The 13,967-nt window shown below is 36.8% G+C and overlaps 1 protein-coding gene across 12 annotated transcripts in view; it reads left to right on the forward strand.

Annotated features, from left to right (window-relative positions):
• The window catches only part of B3GALT1 (beta-1,3-galactosyltransferase 1), a 209,745-nt gene that overhangs the window by 37,882 nt on the left and 157,896 nt on the right, over positions 1-13,967 (forward strand). Inside the window, exon 2 of one of the 12 annotated variants that reach the window (XM_061452797.1) lies at positions 7,784-7,847. The exons of the other annotated variants lie outside the window; for them this stretch is intronic. The gene's annotated coding sequence lies outside the window, so the exon portion shown is untranslated. The remainder of the gene's footprint in view (positions 1-7,783; positions 7,848-13,967) is intronic. 12 annotated transcript variants of the gene reach the window in all.

Raw genomic sequence — 13,967 nt, forward strand, 5'->3', positions numbered from 1 at the left:
GAAGTTTTATTTGTTTTACTAACTGTACTGAAAACTAGCCTCCATGTGTTTTTCTGTAGATTAGCAAATCTATACAGAAGATAAATGCTCAAAGACAACACCACCTCCTCCTCTGTCCCCCCCACCCCCCAAGTTTCTTGCACATACAAAAATGCTATATAATATTTTAAAACTGGTCAGCTACAGTGCAACAGTGAAATAGCTTGACAGTAAGAACTGTACAATATTTGCGTCTCTGTTTAACCTTGAATGCCTTTCTGGGTGCTGTGCACCAAAAAGATCAAAGCTAGTTTGTTTAAATGCTTTCATACTATTCTGTGTACCTACATTATGGGAATTGCTGCAGGATTTGGGGAAAAAAAAAGTGTTTGTGTGATTCAAGCTGCAATCTCATTGGAATTAAAGTTATTTGAGTAATGTCCAAGACTTAAAGGATCTCTGGTTTCTCCTGCTTGAGAAAGGCAGAATTCATATGCTCTGTAAGCATAAATTGGCTAGTCTAATTAAAGGTTTATAAATTGTACAAATAAATCACTATCTTCTTCCGTATGAAACATTGTTTGTAACGCTGTTATGCTTGCGTGTTAAAAGACCACACACAGTGGCAGTGTAGAAGGATTTTACTACTTGGGCGTATACTGAAGTGCATGAAATGCAGAAAATCTGCAATCACTTTGCAGTTCTGACACAGGCGTGCTTTTGGTGCAGTGCAGCATGTGCACCAACTCAGGAGCACAGAAACTTGCTCTGTTGGCAGTCCAGAAGGGCAAGTCCTAAGAAAAATTAAATTAGAGGTGATCTATAAAGCTGTAACTTGCTGTGCTTTGGGTAAAAATAAAAGAAATAGGGGGGAAAAATGAATTTTCAGGGACATGCTTTAATACAGATTTTGAGAAATATTTGACTCTTTGGAGCTTTAAATGACAGTTTAGCTGGACCAATGCACTGACTCCACTTGATTGCATTTTTTTCTATTTGAAAAGTTTGGAATGTCTTTATGCGATACGGGAGAGCTGTACTCACTACAAAGTGGTTTACTGTCTGGGCAAGATCTGTGGCAATGCAGATGGGATGTATGGATGGTCCACATTTAATTAAGATTGTTAAAATCAGTAGTGAAGTCTCTATCTTATTGGTTTATTCTTTAGAGGGAGAGAATTATAAGGGGAAGAAATAAACAAAACCCAAGACCGACAAACCCAACCAAATTAGCTGTTTAATAGAGATTACTAAAATGTTGTAATTGCATACAATTACCTTTAAGTAGACAGAAAAATATCTGCCATTGGAGGTGTAACATGAAGTTACTTCAGACAGCTGTGCTTTTCTACCAGAACAGGCTGTGATCAATTATGTAAAATTGGAATAATATGAAAGCATAATTTTATTTGCTGTATCTTAAGGTGATACTTTAGTTCTCACAATTTATTGAGATACTGTATATTTTTACATGGTACTGATCATTGTGGGAGAAAGTATTTTGAAGAAACATACAAGAACAAGATTTAGTTTTATATATATTATATTTTTAGTAGGGGGTGCACAGTACCATTGCCATTTAGTGTAATGGTCTGGTCCAGACCTAGATGTTCAGCCATGGCTGAGGAAGAAGTCAAAACACCTGTGGTGAGACAATGGCTTAGCAGCCTACTAGTAATTTCTGTAGATATTTTAAGCGAATTTGTAAGAGGGGTCTTGTCTGGCTTCTTTTCTCCTCAGCTTTACATAATGTCTCTGACCTAAAGAGACTGATGAAGTCTCCAAGCCTGGACCTGACGAAGCTGACTGGGACAGCCTGCAGACATTTTGAACCAGTAGAGTTCATTCTTCATAAACACAGAGCTCACTTTTGAGAGAAAGTAGGAAAACTTGTTTGTTCTATAAAAAACATTGTCTCAGCAATGCAGCACCTAGATTTACCATTACTTTTTCTTCTAGGAGCTTGGCATATTGATCTTTGGTCACTGCACTGTACAGTAGCCCATCATCAGTGAACTGTTAAACTGGCATTTCTCTTTTAGAAGAAGTTAACAGTGAAGTCCTAGCTCATTAATGTGAGTTTCCCTATAGATTTTTGTAGCACCTGGACTTTTCATAGTATGAAAAAGATTTGCAGGCTAGAAAAGCTACATGTTAATCACTTTGTAATACCTGCACATTTAGAGAAACAGTAAATGTGTAATTCATATAATTTCATGCTTTTTATAAGTGATGGCATTTTCTGAAGAGGAAAACATACGTAGATAAAAGCTGAATAAATTCAAATAAGACAAGAAATGTCTGTCAATAATGCGAAAGTCATAAAAGCGTATTTAAAAAAAAAAACAAGTTGAAAGAATAAGGAATGAGATTATCGCATGTTTAACACAGGAAGAATAAGTGACAGTGAAAAGAGGGACTGCTGAATATGAATGTGAACTATGCATATGGAATATATTGTGGGGTTTTTGTTTGTTTTTATTTTCTTAAGCATGCAGGACATATTTTGTCTCACAGAGAGCTTTCAGTAGCCTGGAGTCTGTCCCTTTTTAAAGATAAATCATGTTGTCTGTGAAAACAAACACACCAAAATGTAGAAAGAGACTGTGGCATTGTCTTTAAGAAATACAGGTGGAAGAGGACAAAGCCAAGTGTTTTTTATACTTAATAAAAATAGCAAGTATTTCTAGTGCAGGTGAGGGTAAAAAAATGTTAAAAGATAAAAACGTGAGTATTCACTCTGAGGTTAAATGTAGTACAAGCAAATCAAAAGGCCTCTCAGAGTTTCACGTCTTGTAAAAGAAACGTTCCTGTAAAGCGTATGTAAATCTAAAGAAAGAAGAATAGAAGAGAACATTTGTCTAAAGTGCTTCTCAGGTGCACAGAGACAGACAGTATCATTTTCAAAGAAAATCTGATTTCTCAAAGAAAGTCACAGATGTCTACATTATTAAATTGCCTTTTATGGAAACTTTTGGAAAAGTTCTGAACATTCATTGTGCGGTACGTATCTCATTTTAGAACTGGCCGGGCTCACACATCCAAATGCTAAATACTGTTCAATATAATATTATTTATGATGTTTCCAGTAAAAGGAAAAAAAAATATTTTTTTAAGCATTAAAATCAAGTCAACGCTCCATAATCTGCAATCAAAACAGACTGGAAGAAGCTCTCTTTCCCATACTGAGGAAGAGTTTCATTCCATTGCTTTTGAAGCTTGGTGTGCCTCTTTTGACTGGTTCTCCCAGAACTGCTCAGTGTGTGTGCTATGCAAACACGTGGAGCCAGTTCAGGTGTCGCGTCTGGGTCTGCCTGGCACAGTGAGACATTGTGGAACCAGAATTGGTGGCGGGGCATGGCAGGCATGCCCAGATTGGCTTCACTTTAGCACATTACCATACAATTTGTGTCCTATTTGGTTTCTCCAGAACCACATTCTGGCAGCACTCCAGAACTGGCATCACCTTACTGGACCTGAACTGGCCTGGTCTGTATAATTCTTTTTTCTGCTCCTGGCACCCATAACCCAAGCACTTACAGATCCAGGCTGCACACAATGCATGTCTGATTCTTTCTTATTTACAGAAATTTTTAGTCTGTGATTTCAGAGGTTATTGCCTAAAGTAAGTCTTTAATTTCTCTGAAATAAGGAGGAGCTTATTCATTGATCACTGAAATAAGCTTTAGAACTTGCAAAAAGCAAAGTGTCCCATTCCTCATAGAGAAAGGAGAGCTAGGCCAGGAAGCAACACCTGAGAATAACCCCTGGACAACCACTGCATGTCTGACTAACACTAATCTTGTCTCACAGGTTTAGCTCCTTTCCGCCACTGTGTTAGTCTTAAGTGATAAGCAGAGCAGGCCTTATTTTTCCAGCTGTTTTCAGTGAGTCATGTGAAAAAGAAAACATTACAGAAATTAAACATATAGATGGCACCAAAAATTTGTTAAGTCAATTTGCGTTCTTTTTTTGTTAGCTTTACCATTGCTGGCACGACAAGGCACACAGATAATACCATCTGTCCTAGCGCACATTACAGTATTTTTAAATGCTATTGGCATTAAAAATTGTGGTAGAAAAGGAGAATTTGTCTTCAGTTGACCTTGTCTTTTGATCTTTTCAATTTCAACTGAACCAAAAGGGAGGAGGAGAGCCATGACAAGCATGGCAGCAAACATTACTAGACCTCACATTTCAAGGGGAGAAGCATTTTGGTAAAAAAGAAAGATGGCAGTTAGGATCACCACTGGGTGAAAAGATGCAGGATGAATTTAACTGTCCTGCTAGGGAGTCCATGAAGGGGAGAGATACCACAAATGAAAACCAAGAATACATACGGGCTCATAAGATTTGCAGGTTGCAGTACTGCTTGTTTTTGCAGAACTGCGTTGTTTTCTGTCAGAGTTAGCTTGTTCTTCAGTCTACATCTATTTGTTTGGTATGTCTGCTGCCTCCAGTCATTGTATTGATGGGGACCTCATCTTCCTATCTACATGTAATGAATCAGCAGATGCCATGTACTGGATAAAAGAAAGGGGAGGAAAAAAAATGTTTTCTTAGTGATATCCTTGTTAGATGGAAGTGAACTGGCTACATCACAATCTAGATTAGGCACTGATGTTTTCTAAAAATAACCTTAAATATGCAGAGCTTTAATTTTGCTGTACTTGGAAACATTAAATTTTCATTTGCTTTGACTTCTGCTGGTATTTCTGATTATTAATAATTACGCAAACTCAGAACTGCCCTTGCAAGGCAGTTCCACCTTCTGCTGGCTCGAATATTGTATTTTGCAACCAACATCCTTATTTTGGATTTTTTCTCGTAACCTTTTTACTAGGTCACCATCTGTTACAGCAGCTGCATGTTTCGTGTGAAGTAGACAAGACACTAATTTTGTATTTAGGAACATGCACCTGTGAGAACCCACTGTCCCCTGAGGAGCAAAGACCCTAGCTGAGCATAGAGCCAGTGAGGAGTATCACCTCCTAAACTACTGCTATTACTCCCTACAACCCTGAGACTTTTTATTGTTCTTGAAACCAACTGGCATCAACTGTAGTAAGTACACTAGAAATAATGGTAAGAAATAATGAAATGTTTACAAATGTATAACTTAGAGGAGATAAGCAAAATGGGCATGCCATAGTGCTTTCAGTTTTGGAAGCATTCAGTTATCAAATGCAAGGTTTGTCTCTGCAGTTCTTGTGGATTAAAGACTATAGATGTTTTTTCTTAAAAGTTACCTTACGAGTTACAGGATTTGTCTTGAATATCTTATAGGAATAGATGCACAGAATGATCTGAAAGAGTGAAAGAATTAAATGTCTGATGCTAATATGCAGCTTTCCGTAAGAAGCACAGATTTAAACAGTGTCAGTGAAATACACATGCTGAAGGAATGCTTAACGTTTAACAGGTAATGGTAAAATAAATCTCTGCAAAGCCTTCTGGGAAGGTAGCAGTATTATCACTGATTTAGGATGTACTTCACATACATTTGCAGCAAGTGTCCATACAGGAGACAGTAACTAATCTATTCTTCCTGCAAATAAGGTGTTGAGAAATGAATTGTTAGCTACTTCTTCATTATATAAAATTACGGCTTGTTTGAGAAGACACCAGTTTGGGGTTTGATGTACCATTTAAAACTACTTTTTGCTGACAAGTAATAGCTTGTAATACAGTTGGAAGGATTTGGTTTTTAGAAGTGCGACAATATTAAAACCAACTAGTCACAAAAACATCTCCTCTCTCTGCCCTTTAACTTGAAATAACAAGTGTGTAACGGATTTCACCAGCAGTTCAGAGTCTTAAACAGTTTCTTAATGACCTTGATCAACAGGTAGGTACAAGTAGGTACAGTTATGGCTGTATATGCCAGCCATATATATGAAGAATGAGTTATCCTATGCCGGAGTCTCATCTGTTTTGGTTTTTTTTGCACCAGCTACCAAGAAGGAGAAAAAATTGACTGCTACTGCTAAACCCAGGACATACACATATGTAAATCATGTGTATATATTAAAAAGTATCTATTTCCAAGCATATATACATAAACAAAATTATGTATACAATTATGCATTTGTATATATTACTAACTGTAGTTAACTTCTAAATAGTTCAGGAAATCAGCTTGACTCTACACCACCTCATGATATGACAACCTGCTTTTAATAATAGAAAAAAAATGCAGATTTCCATGCAGGTGTGCAGATTAAGAGGACCTCACTGCATCTGGAAGCATTGAAGTGACTGCTGTGAGAGCTAGCTGCAGGTGTGCCAGATGAATACCATGCAGCAAGAGGACTAGTTCTGCTTCAGGCACCTATGGACCATAAATGCCAGTCTGGAACTTTTTGATAGCTGTAGTTTTTTTCATAGAAACTATCTATTCACACGAATAATCAGTTTTCCTCAGTCATATTCCTCTTTTTTCTTTTCTCATCAGAAGAAACCCCCCTTTTCTTTTAGCTGCTTTTTCAAATAATTTCAAATTAGTTCATGACTCCACACAGACTTACTTCATCTGCAGGATGACAAAAGCTTTCTTGATCGCATGAATGTAATTTTCTTTTAATGAGAACTCTTGAGATTACTAGCATGAGCAGCAAATATACAAAAATGGTTTCTTTGTTTTTAAGATTCATTCCATGAAATAGTATTAGGTCAGGCATGAAAGTTTGAGGCTCACATCTCTAGAAAGAACATAACTTCTCAGTCACTAGTAATAATGTATTTTAATAACATTCAAGTTAAATCTCTAAGCATCCCTGTTTGCCTCTATTTGAAACTACTGTAATAGAAATGAAATACTGGTCCCATGTTTCAGATGAAGCTAAAAGTGAGCCCTGTGACTAAACTATGCTGGATGCGGTTTAAAGAAAATTTTCACTACGCATTTTATAGAGCTATTAATACAATTATTTAAAAATCAATAATGAGATTTATGAGGCTTCTTAATTTTATTGATTTTTTTTTTTTAGTGCAAAGAGTAGGTCATGTTAGGCACAATATATTTTCTACTTTCATTACTGAAAATCCCCTTTTCTGTCTTTGAATAGCTGATGCTCAAAAAAGAGAAGGCAAAGGCTATTTTTTCAAAATGTTGTTTTCCTATCACAGTTTTAGTTTTCATTTAGAATCCTGAAGAGTTTATATGGGGTATCTGCCCATAATTTCTCTCTTACTATTGCACATACCTTGTAAAAATTGTTCAACTTACCTTTTTATAAATGAAATAATAAAAGCCCATCATTATTTGCCCATTATGCTGTGAAGCTTACAATGCAAATAAACTGTATGTAGCAGCTTCGTTAGCGTGACAGTGATTATGATCAACACAGAAATTATGTTTAAAAAAAACCCAACGCTCATTTGTAATATGTAACCAGTGTTAGACTGATTTTCCTCTGCTAGAATAATATGTAAAATAGGGTTTACAAGATTTCATTGACCAGCTGGCTTTTTTTTTGCCATCCACAGAGGTTTTTCTTCTATTTTCAAGTCTAACAGAAGTGATTTTAATTATTATTTCATTAGTGTTAGTAATTTAATCTTTATGAGATAATTGCAGGATGACTCTTAGGATGCTTGCTAAGAATTCAGGTACCATCAGAGCAGAGATGACTCAGCTGGAGTTAGAGCTATCAAAGAAGTAGAGGCTACTAGAAAATCAAGATTTTTCTGCTGCTAGGACATTATGGGAAATAAGTTAAATAGCAAACAGAAATGCTCCTTAGGTAACCTGTTTCATACAACTTTTTAACTCTAGATTAATTTATGCTGTTTGTTATTTCAGGGTGCAGAAGACTTGGTGATGGGGGAACGCACTTAAAAGAAAACCAAAGCAACAAAAGCAAAAGGTCAGATAGAACAAATCATTAGATTTATTAAGAAAGAAAACTGAATTTGCTTATGCAGGTTGTTCCTCTCAAATAAGTTTTTCCTTCAGATTGACTTTGTGGTGCTGCAGTACTGGGCTAGACTAGACTAGAGACCAGTAGCATCAGGAAATCCAGTGATGACTCTTGCAGGTTATTCAGTTACAGGGTCTCTCTGGTGAATATTTGAAGAACATCTGTCTGACCTGTTTTATCTAAAATCCTGTATACCAACTGTGTATTTCTCAGAGCGAAAGCTGCAGCATCATTCAGGGCTAGCAAATGGTACTGGATTTTGTAAAATCTGAAAGTTTAGTGCCAGAGATTCAGGTCGTTGATCTTTAGGTCTATTCTTGTACTTATCAAACAAAGGACATTTTAGCAGACACTGATACAAACCAGGAGACCTCTTACTATAGCTTTCACCTCATTAAAGGCTTTCCCAGTTGGCAGTATGAGAATAAAAGCTCTTATAAGTGGACTGGGGGGGGGGGGGGGGGTGAGAAATAGAAGGAGAAAATAGCTACATGAATTAATGAAGAGTGGATGAAATTCGTCAATTTAAAATAGCTGACATGCTGAATAAACTTATTTAAGAAAAGATGCTGTCTTCCAAGTGATAGGAGGAAAAATGTAATGTAGAACCTGTAAAACATCTATTGAATAATACAAATGAGGAAATGCTTGAGAAATTTTAATAGTCAGTATATTGTTAATGTTTGCGCTCCCTTTAAGATGCTAAAATAAATCTTTCATGAACTTCTGAGAATTAGTTTGGTAAAGAAAAGTTTCTGAAAAATGAGGATGAAAGCAACAGCATTGATATTTCTCCTGAATTTTAAACCTGAACAATTTAGTTCTGCCTGCCCTTGTTTATACATTTGCACCAGCTGTTATTGTTCAGACTTGTGCCGTGATTCATACACAGAGCACACTCTAAAACTGCATATGCCAAAGAGACTGTTGCTTCTCTTGTAGTTTCCTTACTAAGAAACCAGGCGAAATAGGGCATGTGCAATCAGTTAACTCTGTGTTATGCCAGGGTTGTGCCAGAGGTGTCAACAGAACAAATTAATGTTTTTTTTTTCTGGTGCTGAATTAGAACAGTGTTACTTCCACAAGTGTCTGCTAGTTATTAAGGCAGAAAGTGCTGGCAACTATTTGGAACTTTCAAATCGTGATTTACAAGAAGTTACCTAGAGTGCTTGATTTGGAAGTTCTTCACATCTTTGTTCTCCATTTTCCGTGTTTGTTATTCACTGTATTTCTACTCATTCTTCATTACTAGTTGTCATTGCCAAATAATGCACTGTGTGGACTTCATGTCAGTAGGCAAAAAAATTTGTCCTTTTGGCTTCTTCTTCCTGTTTTAGACTTTTTTCCCTTTGTTTTCATCCTTTAAGTTCTTACCAGAAAATGCTTAAAATCTGTTTAGGTCAGCAACAGAAAAAGCATATCCCTCATTTGAATAGTTTTTTGCTGAATTATGAGTAAGTGCACTTATACCATAAAAAGATCAGAAGCGGTCTACATGCTATTCCATAATTACTAAAGTAGAGCTGAATTTCTGTGTTATAAGTTGTAACTCTCTGAATTAAATTATACCAATTAAATATATTTATGAAACTTGTAAGAGTTGGGAAAAAATCACTCTACACTGCAAAAACAGGTCTAGCCATGATTAATGCAGTGTTATGTATGTGAATGGATAAATAATTCATTATTCAGGGAAATAAGTGGCCTGAATATTCATCGATATTCTGTTACATGTGAATTAAGTAAATATAAACTGATCTTTTGGGTAATGTTACTGATATGGCTATGTTTTATAGTGTCTACGTGAGAAAATAAATTTATGAGGAAAAGAGCAAGGTAATGTCAAGCTGTGGAAAAGGCAATCAAAACCTTTGAAATAGAACTTGAACATACTCACATCTTGACAACAAGGAAAGATTATGTTTTTGTTGGCATTTCCTTAAAAATCTCACACTTGCCTGAAAATGTGGTTGTTAATGATACCTGAATATGGTGGTGACAATAACACAGTCTTAAATCAGCATATTGGGTAACTTCATAATTTTGCACAGAGAAATGTGATTTTCTCTTTCATCCCTTAATGCAATTGTATGTATAGAAAGATTACATATGTACATTTCACGTTGTTTGCTTCTCATGGTCCTATTTAATTTGTTTGGAAAAGTCTATATACAACTGATAATGAATGGCATAAGACATATTACGAGGCAGGCAACCATTGCTTTTGACTTAATAGAGCGATTGGGGAAGGGGGGAAATCTGGCAAATTTTTAGTTTGGATTTCTTTTTTTCCTATTTTGACACGAAAGCTAGTTTAATATACAGTGCTCGGTATTCCTTAGTTATTCCACAGATAACATCTGTGAAAATCCAAGATCACTCATGGGTGACCCAAAGAGGACAGGACACAAAAGATTTCATATTCCAGATCTTTTTAAACCAAAGCATGAGCAGGTTTTAGAGTGAAATGAAATGTGGCACCTTCTGTGAACTGAATGAGAAGTAAGGGAAGAGAGGATAAAGCCTCTTGCTTTCTTTAGTATCTCCTTTTTATGACATATTTCTCCCTCTGTAACAAGCATTTACATTTTGAGAAGCCAGAAATCAAGTCATTTTCTATAAACACATACTGGCAGAGAGGTGTGAACTCCTTTGACATCATTCTAATCCTATTTGAATTGTCAGTGGTTAAAAGTTCACTGCTACCATTCTGAATCCTTGAAGGAAAACTGAAGTCAAAGAGAAGCAGCAGACAGAAAAGTTCCAAGGAGAAAAAAGGGAGAGGGAGAATGAGGGGAAGCAATAGAGAGCTCTCAAGTAGAGCATGGTCAGTGGGGAGAATCAAGAAGTGAGGAGGTAACAAGGTGGTAATGACTGACATTCTTATTTTGCAATGAAATGTGAATACCTGCTGTATAGGTTATCCTTCTATTCCTGTCTATTCGTATAGGTCCCCTCCCATGCTTCCCTGTGAGTAAGGTAGAAGAGTTTTTGCCTGCCCAAGAAGTAGCAAAGTTTTCTAATAAAGAGAATATTTAAATAGTGTTGTGGGGGTTTTGAGGTGTGTCGTGGTTTAAGCCCAGTCGGCAACGCAGCCACGCAGCTCACTCCCCCCTCCCCACCCCCAAACTTCCTTCCCCCCGCTCCCGGAGGGATGGGGAGGAGATTTGAAAGGCTATAACTCCCATAGGTTAAGAGCAGTCCAGTAACTAAGCTATAAAACAAACCACTGCTGCTACCACCAATAATAATAATAATGGTAAGGGAAATAACAAGGGAAGAGAATACAACCACTCACCACCCGCCAACCGATACGCACACTGACCTGAGCAGTGATCCCACCCTTCCGGGTAACTGCCCCCAGTTTATATACTGGGCATGACGTGCTGTGGTATGGAATACCTCTTTGGTTAGTTTGGGTCAGGTGTCCTGTCTCTGCTTCCTCCCAGCTTCCCCTCCTCCCTGGCAGAGCATGAGACTCAAAGTCCTTGGTCAGAGTAAACATTACTGAGCAGTAACTAAAAGCATCGGTGTTATCAGCGCTGTTCCCAGGCTGAAAGTCAACACAGCACTGCACCAGCAAAAATGCACCAGAAAAATGACTGCTACTGCTGAACCCAGGACAAGGTGGGATGGACATGTTCATTTTGTGTGCATGTTGTTGGTTGGTTTGGGCTTTTATTTTATATATTATAAATATGTATGCATATATATATACACACATATATATTTATATGTATAAACTCATAGAATCATTTAGGTTGGAAATGAGCTTTAAGATCAAGTTGAGCTGTTAACCAAGCACTCCCAAGTCCACCACTAAACCACATCCCCTAGTACACATCTACACATCTATTAAATACCTGCAGGGATGGTGACTCAACCACTTCAGGCAGCCTACTCCAATGCTTGACAAGCCTTCTGGTGAAGAAATTTTTCCTAATATCCAGTCTAAACCTCTCCTGGCACAACTTGAGGCTGTTTCCTTTCATCCTCCTGCTTATTACTTGGGAGAAGAGGCTGACCTCCACCTCACTGCATCCTCCTTTCGGGTAGTTATGGAGAGTGATATGGTATCCCCTGAGCCTTGTTTTCTCCAGGCTAAACAACCCCAGTTCCCTCAGCTGCTCCTCCTAAGACTTGAATATAAAAGTATATACAAACATAAATGTATATACAAACACACAGTATACATATGTATATGTAATACATTTTGCATTATATTTACATATATTTTTAGAAACCAGATATTTTTACTTTTATTAACTGGCACCCTTTTAGAATACCAAGTTGTTGCTTGGGACTGTTGCCCTATTTCAGGGCCTATTTTTAAAGACAATGTCTAGATAACAAAAAACAGGTAGCAACTTCTGTTTATGTATGCCGGCAGTTTTAGGGTCACGTAAGGCTAAAAAAATGTTTGTACTTTGTAAACTTTACTCTGAACACAATGCATGTTGTTGGAATTGACGTGCTAATTCCTATTTTATGTCATAATATGCTAGCATACATGTAGCATGATCATTATGGTTTTTTGTGATTCATGTGTTCTTATAGTAGCAATTTCTAGTACTACAGAGGTGATATATTTTACAAGCTTCATAGAGACCATGATTTCTTTAAACCAGCAAAATAATTTAAACTAAACAGTCTATTACATGTTATTTTATAGCTGTCCACAAAGAGTGTACCCCTGTGGTGAGTAAATCACTTTCCCACATACGTTTCCAAGGTAGCAGGTAGCTCTCAGAGCGCCTACTGAGTATAAACACTGCCAGCTCCTGGTTATCAGAATTATTTCTTCATTTAAATTAGCAGGGAATTAAAAAAAATCACACTTCTATGCCCTCTGTTTGGCACGAAGTATAACAATTCTGTTTACCACAGATTTTAGGACTTCACCTAGTAATCTTCAAAACTGAATTCTCAAACAGCTCTAAGTCCGGCTGAAAGAAGAGGTCTTCCAAAGAATTGAGCTCCCTCTTGTTGTTGGATATGCACTCAACTGTGCTTTAATCTATTCTAGAGGCTAATTAGCTAACTGGAAACAAGAACCCCATCATGTCTCAAAGGCTTTTAATCCAAATAGTCAGAATGCAATGAATGTCAGGGCATTAGGGTGATTTTATACTTTTTATATTTCAAAGGGGAGTGCAGTCCTTTGCTTGACTGGAAAAACAGGACCTCTCAAGCTGAAAAAGGAGGTATCAGTACAAACAAAGTTGAGAACTTCAGCTCTATGTAACTGAACTGACTGAAACACTGTCTTGTTTTAGTTTGGTTTAAAGAAACTAAACATTAGCCTACAATGCCCCCTAAAAGAAAGAAGTACTCAACTCAAAATAACTATAGAGGGTTAAATCATGTTGAAATCAGCTGACACTCTAGTCATGTGGGAGACAATAATATGGTTTTTTTTTCAGTGTTTCCTGTAGAGTATGTGAACTAATCCATCGCTTATCTAATTTCTTAAATTATCTTAGAGGTTGAGAATAGCATTTTAATTACATTCCTCATTTACCTAATTTAGTTAATCAAATATTAAAATATTACCATGACAGGCACTGCAATAATATGAAAGCATTTAGCATCAAATATCACTTCATTAAAAGCAAGTTTTAATTTTTCGTACTCCTCCTGTGCCTCACAGTAAGCAACAACAATACTAGAGAATCAGTAATAACAAAAGGCATTGATTGAGGTTTCACACTTTCTTCCTGAATGTGGCAAATGCTACTGCATGATATAATGCTAGAAGACACAAGGTAAAGCAAGTGTAGTTTCCTCATGTTTAGATCAGCCAGTCTGAAACAAATTATTCCTAGAAAAAATTATTTTTAGAAAACAAACAGCATTAGACAAAGTGGCTTAATACAGAAGCCTCAAACTAACATTCACCAGCCTCTACCAGAAGGAAAGATAATTCTACCTTTCTGTGCTTACTCTTAAAAGTTTGCAGCACCATCCAATGTTTACATCTACTGTTAGTTTGTAATATTTCTCAGACATTAAAAATGTGTTGGGAATCTTTACATCTATTCTTTAGAATTTGTAGACCTAGCTGAG

Source organism: Pezoporus flaviventris, unplaced genomic scaffold, assembly GCF_033815535.1.
Source record: "Pezoporus flaviventris isolate CSIRO_AGI_PZ_B2104156 unplaced genomic scaffold, CSIRO_AGI_Pfla_v1 ptg000001l, whole genome shotgun sequence".
Lineage (NCBI taxonomy): Eukaryota > Metazoa > Chordata > Aves > Psittaciformes > Psittacidae > Pezoporus > Pezoporus flaviventris.